Raw genomic sequence first — 7426 nt, forward strand, 5'->3', positions numbered from 1 at the left:
AAAGAGGTAATAAAGCTACATGTTGATTTTAGCCCTTTTGAAATTTACACTTAATCGGTAAATGCGGAAAAGACCATTTCAAGGCTTTGGACCTTTGAAGATGGCCTTTTTTAGGCAACGTCAAAAGTTTGGTTTATGAATTGATTTTAGCCTTGGTTTCACTTTGGTTATTAATCGATTCGATTAAGAAAGAGAAATCCCAAAGGAAAATGTCCGATTGATTCTTTTTGATTTATTTTACTAAAAGATATTTTTGATTATTATATTATTATTTTACCCTTTTTTTTGGTTTCCAACGTAGTTACGACATGACTGAACGGTCGGATTTCATTTTAACAGAAACTAATGGATATTACAATTCAAATGATCGGTGGAAATTTATTTTATTTTTTGATTAGATGAGAAAATGACTTAAGCAAATGACTAAAGCACGTCAAAAGGGGGTACGGAAAGGAAATAAAATGAAAATAAAAAGCACGTAAAAACAAATGGGGACCACCACGGGTACATATAATGAATTGAAAAGCTCGATTTGGAAACTTACCCGTTAAAGACCGAAGAACGATGACGAACGAACGAAGAACGTCGAAGAACGGCTGAAGATCTTCGCGAAAATCCCCACAGAAACGTTACGGAAACCTTACAGAAGCGCCTCGGCTCGGATTTTCTTCACGGAACCAATTTTTTTCACTAATTTCAAGTGATTCTTGAATTACTAGGAGGGCTGAACGAAATTCTTCTTCATTTCTCCCCCTATTTATAGGAAAATGGGGGAGATGCTTGCCACCCAGCTTGCCCAGGCGAGCAAGGTGACTTCCTCCAGAAGCAACCGCCTTCTAGAGGGCCCAAGTGGGCCTGGTTGCTATTTGCACCCCCATTTATGCTAAATACACCCCCTGCCTTTTTTTGGTGATTCTTTTTTCGTAAAGTTACGGAAACTTACGAATTTCGTAACGATACCTGTTTTCTTTCCGTAATGTTACGGAACCTTGTGGATTACATAATCATCCCCTTTTTGACTTACGGAATGTTACAAATCCCCACGAATTGTGCAACAATGCTTCCTTTTGAGTTCCGGCATGTCACAGAACTTCACAAATTGCCTGACGATGGGTGTCAAGTACCTCAAAATGGTTAAATGAAAGTTGCATGCCACCAAGCAAAGGTCCCCGGACGAAATTATGGTATGACACCATGGAATTCGTAAAGTTCCATGAGGTTTCGAAAGGAAAGCAGCCAAAAAACACCAAAATGGGGGGGGTGAACTTATCAAGTTGGGGGTGTAAATAGTAATTTTCAAATCTGGGCCCATCTAGAGGATTCTGGACCTTTTCTTTCTTCCTGGCTAAGCAACCAGCTTGCCTGGGCGAGCTGGGAGGCAAGCACCTCTACGTTTTGTTGAAAAATGGTTTTCGGGACTTCCGTAATGATTCCGTAAAATTTTTGAAAACCTTGGGTAAGCATATTTAACTTAATATTGGTGAAAGGGAAGAGAAAGAAAGAGGAAAATCAAGTCCTATATGCTTCCATAACGTTTCCATAAATTACAAAAAGGGGGTGAACTTATCAAGATGGGGTGCAAATAGCAATTTTCAAATTTTTGAGTCTATGCCCTTCCAGAACATTTTGGAAGCGGGCTTGCTTAAGGAGGAAGCAACCTAGCTTGCCTGGGCGAGCTGGGCGGCAACCTCCTCCCCATTTTCCTATAAATAGGCGTGGGGGGGCTATTCCAAAGGGGCCCTAATCCCCTTGGCTATGCATTTCAGTTGTTTTGGGTGAAAAAATATGTTTCCGTGAAGAAAATCCAAGCCGAGGTGCTTCCATAACGCTTCTGAGACATTTCCGTGAGCAATTTCGTGAAGATTTTCCGCCGTTCTTCACTGTTATTCATTCGTTCTTCGTTCTTCAACCGATAAGTTTTCGAATCCGAGACTTTCAATTCATTTCTTGTTTTGTTGGCTTTTATCTTTATTTCGTTCACTTTAGATTTTTTTTCTTCCATTTTTAACAAGATTTAACCGATCGTTTAAGCCGTTATCTCGCCTAATAAAAGATAAAATGAATTTCAACCGATCATTTGCATTGTAATCTCGTTTAATCACTGTTAAAGCAAAATCTAACCGATCGTTCACACTGTAACCTTGGTCAAACCAAAAAAAGCAAAATAATAATAAAATAATCAAAATATCTTGAAAAAAATAATAAAATAATCAAGAAAAATCACAAATCAAGCTTTGTCCGCAAAAATCACTTGAAACCGTTTTAAGGTCCAACGCCTTAAACGGTCCTCTTTGCTTTTATCGGTTAACATGGATCGTTCAAAAGCATAAAATCAACACGTAACTTTACCGCTTTTGCAAGAACTACGTAGGTCTGATTTCCTCATTGGAATTGAGGATACGTAGGAGCAAAAGCCCCGCTTTTGTCGACCACCCCAACAGATCGTTAATGGTCCAACGCCTTAACGTTTCTCTCCTTTCAAAACCAAGAGATCGTTAATGGTCCAACGCCTTAATGTTTCTCTCCTTTCCAAAAATCAAAAGATCGTTTGATGGTCCAATGCCTTAAACGACTTTTGTTCAGCTAAAATCAATCTTGCGGAAAAAGATCAAAACAACTTAACCAACGTGTAGTTCTAAAAGAACTACGTAGGTCTGATTTCCTCATCGCAATTGAGGATACGTAGGAACGAGAGAAATACCCTTGTCGACCACAAAAAGGTAAAAAAATACAAATAACATAAAAAGCATAAAAACACAAAAAGACATAAAAAGGGAAAATAAAACATTTTGAAGTCATATTTGCACACTTGATTAAAGGCTGCCGTCCCTTGTGACAGACGCGTGGGGTGCTAATACCTTCCCCGTGCGTAAAAACAACTCCCGGACCTTTCACACTTAAAGTTCGTAGACCACACCTTTTCTGGTTTTTCCGACGTTTTCCTCAAATAAATGTTGGTGGCGACTCCGCGCGCCTTCCTTCCTTGGAAGACGCACCCATGAGCCCTTGCGTCGCCCTCCCGCCGAAGGGTAGGTTGCAACAAATATCGTATGAAATATCTTCGTTGATAGATTGACTACGAATTTTATCTCTAACCTTATCTCCTAATGATCTTGGAAGTCCGGCTAGAAATTTCTCTTTCCAGAAAGGTTGTTGGCTATCTTCTCTGGTGTAAACTTTAGTCAAGAAGGTGTCTCTGTACCACCTAAAGTCTACTAAAGTCCTACACTTAAGGTTGGATAGTAATTTTGCTGACCTATCATTCCAAAGTGATGGATCACCAATAAAATTTTGGGCTATTGTAAAAATAAGGGTATTGACAGCGTAAGAGATTTCTTCATTATCGTCATTTGTAATAACTTTCCCATTTGGATCCGTTTTAATCGCGCTGTAGATTTTTTACTTTTCTTCGTTAGTGAGATAATTATCCCACCATCCTTTTAATTGACCAGAGAATCCTGCCACAAGAATGTCTACAATTGTTTCTTCTGGACACTCATGGGATGTTTGGTATGCCGTAACCACCATGGTCATATGTTGAAGGGTATTCATGATGTTGTATTCTGTTTGAGCATCTATATTCCATTCATAGATGTTTGCACTAAAACTTTTAAAGTTATTTTTGTCTTTTTCTTCTAATAGAAAATCAGGGGCGATTGGTCTTTGGTAATAAAGTTTGGAAGGTGTTTTTCAATGTTTGGTGTTAATAGGATTAATTACCTTTTCAGATACTGAACCTTCTTCAGATACTTGTTTTGAATTATTGTCACTATCCTCATTAATGGAATTAATTAGTTTGGAGGTATGTCTAGTCCTTATTTTGGATGATTCCTCCAAAGGTTGAGGGGTTTCAGGGATGGTTTTAAGTAAACTATTAATCTTACTTAATAATTCACTATTGCTATCACCTACCTCCTCAGTAGAGAATCTTTGTTTTCTAAGTTCCCTGAATTTCTGTTTGGCTTTTTTGCTAACCTTAAAAGGTTTGAACAAAGGTTTCTCCATTTGAACGACTGATGATGATGATCCATGGTCCTTGGGTTTAGTAAAGACTTTTTCTTTACTAATAGATTCCCCTAACACTTGAAGGTATTTGTCGGTGTAATTAGCCTATTCCATTAGGCTCCTGATTCCCTTTGGGTTAATTTCTTCATTGACATCCTTTGTCTTAAATGATGTGGCCATGACAGGTTTATCATTGTTGTCTTTGACCTTTGGCAGTTGATATTAGGTTGTGGGAGGTAATTCTAATTGGATTACCTCACCATCTTTGATCTGCCAATTGGTAATAACATTGGTTGTTGGATCACCTATTAGGTTATGTTGCCAAGGGTAATCTATATTTTCTTTGACAGTATATGCATGGAACCAATCAAAAGAAAGGAATATTAGTTTTGACTCTTTCGACAAATTTATAAAATTTGTCTTCAATTTGTTGTCTTTTTGATCCCCTAAAGTGCTGAAAAAACCATCTACTCTGAGGTTCATTCCCTGGAGAATAAAAGTCTTTTCTAAGGGTTTCCTTATCGATGCTAAATTCATTAGATAACACCATAAGGTTCATGGATAGAAGAATATGTTGGAGATTGAATTGACTTTTGGTCATCTTCTGGTTCCTGATTGTACGTGGTTCTAGGTATACTAGAGGTCGTATCTAATCCTTGGAGGCTTATGCTAGAAAACTGGTTATGCGACTGAGATCTAGATAATCCTACAAGAATTGATCGGGTCCTTATTGAAAAAGGCCTTCTTGCTGATTCATACTCAGATTGTCTTAAGGCTTCTATTCTGGACGAGAAAGAGTTTCTCCTATTGAAGGTTATTTCAACCTTACCAGAATTATCTTGTTTGATTTGGTCTATGGTAGGGGCAGGTCTGGGGACTGAAGGCGTAGCCTTGTCCATGACCCATTTTTTAAGAAGAGTTACCTCATCCCATTTTATAATTCTAGGGAAAGAAACATTAGCCTTTGTCATATTAGTGATAAACAAAAATGTCTCTCCTTTTTGGGGTTTTAGAAGGACTCTTCATGGACAAGTGTTCATGACCTTGTACCAAATTCTGTAAATTAGAGCTGTTGGAATTGAACCCTTTTTCATGTCGAGGCCATGAAAGTGGATATTTAGGAATAGAGAGTCAAGGATGTTTCTATCCATCAGACTCACTGTTTTGTTTGGGTAACAGTTGAAATAGATTGGTCCTTGTCCTAGGCTTGTTTCTACTATTCCTATTAAAGAATCTTTGAATTTATTGTGCTTAATATCTCTAAGACACATCAAGACGATGTCGTATATACCCATGTCAATTCATGGTTTGATTGCTACCTGGACACATCCTATGTGTAGATATTTGTATTTTCTATTATGTTCATAAATTTAATTTTTTGACAATAAATGAAATTCTTCCCCTATATATTGTCCTAGAGGAATATTGTTTTCTACAGTCTTAATTATGTAATCAAAATTGTGTTTGTTTTTAGTTGTCTCAGGAACATATAATGTATCCTGAGGGATTTCTGGAATACTCCAGTCATCCATGTTTTGGTTTATCTCCTCAAAGCGTACTTCTTCATCGAAGAAGATGTGTTTATCTCCTCAAACTCTTCCAATTTATGGTTATTTTGTAGTGTTATAAGTATTTTCTGTTAAGTATAGGTAATAAATACTTAGTACTTCCATTTTGTGTGTTTAATAATCATTTTCTCTCAATTTCAGGTTAATTAGGCAAGCTTTGAAAAGTGCTATTTTTCACCTTCTCGCTAAGCCAATCTGTTGGCTTAGCAAGCATCCTCTAAGCGCAGCACTCATGGGCTAAGCACGAGGAAGACTCTGGAAGAAGATGAGCTGTACAGGTTCGCTAAATGCACCACTTCATCTCACTAAGCGCATTGCTTCAGTCCATCCGCTAAGTGGGAAAGGCACCCGCTAAGCCAAAATTCACTAATGTGCGCTAAGCGGTCCATAATTGCGCGCTAAGCGCATGAGCATGAACAAGGCCACCTATTTAAGCCAGAAATCAGATTTTGGGAAGGGAGTTTGGGCTGGGATTCAGAGCTTTGCATGTCTAGAGATTCTAGAGAGAGAAAGGTCCAAGTTCCAAAGAGTTTTGAGAGATTTTGCTTTGTGAAGATTTGCAGAGACTAGAGCTTGAAACAGGAGCCGGTTTTAGAGCTTGAGATGAGTTTGTGAGTGATTGTGGGATCCTAGAGGTGAAGGAGACATCCTCTTGTAATTTTGCAATCTTTCATCTTGTTCTTCTCTTTGTTGTAAAGAAGGCTTCCTGGTTATGGAAAACTAAATCCTCTATTGGATCTTCCCTATAGGTACCTGATGTAAATATATTTCTATCTATTTAATGATGTTTTGTGTGTTCTCTGTGCTATATGCTTTTCACTCCAGTATGCTTTTACCTTGATCACGTAGAAGCATGCTTTGTTAGGGTCATTCAACAGTGGAAACTGGTCTGATTCTAAAGTCCTTGATAGTACATGGCTAAGTTGTCGTACTATCACGAGGAATCGGGGTGTGATAATTTAGTTGTGTATGTGTGTCTTAATGCGGTCCTAGTTGATTTTAGTCCAACAAGAGGAATCTGCGGACGATGCTTGATTAGGATTAGGCTAAACTATCATGAGGAATTGGGGTTTAGTATCTCAGGAGACACCATAGGAACACATGAGCATTATTAGATAGAGAATATCTTTTTAGCATCAGGCACCTATTAGGAAAGCCAATGTGTTTTCTACTTGTTTTTACACATCATTTCTCTCGCATGATTTTCCTTTTTGCACAAATAGTTTACACACCTATTCATATTCACACTTATCTTTACACACTAGACACCTATTTGCTGAAATAACTTACCAAATAACACAAGTTCCCCGAGAGTTCGATAATCGATTCTTTCCATTTTATACTACTTGTGCGATCTGGTGCACTTACCGGAAGCGAACATTTACCTGATTCATCTTTACTCAAGGGCTTGGAAGCATGCATGGTTTTTTTCATTGGTTTAGTGTAACACACTGAAATTTCGCTAATTGAAAATCGATGTTTAATGTATTTCTTGTGTTGTTTGACTGTTTGATTGATTTGGATGAGTTGAGGTGTTGTGTGAATTAGCTATATGTGAATGATTAATGTGAATGATAGGTTATGTGGAGTTTGATTGACCTATGTTGAAATTGTGAGATTTCAAGTTTTACCCAAACCTATTCTTCTAAAACCACGATTTTGGACTCGGTAATCGTTGGATTGCCTTCAAATTTGGACTATAGGTTTATAACCCAAGTCTTCACACTTTAACCGTTGGGATTTGAGAAATAAAACCTTTGACATCTCTCTTAGTGAGACAAATGTCCTAAGCACAATTCTAACCCAAGGAGAAAATTTGCTCAATGAGATCAGCAGCACACTAAGCGAAATTC

The sequence above is a fragment of the Glycine soja genome, chromosome 19 (assembly GCF_004193775.1).
Source record: "Glycine soja cultivar W05 chromosome 19, ASM419377v2, whole genome shotgun sequence".
Classification (NCBI taxonomy): domain Eukaryota; kingdom Viridiplantae; phylum Streptophyta; class Magnoliopsida; order Fabales; family Fabaceae; genus Glycine; species Glycine soja.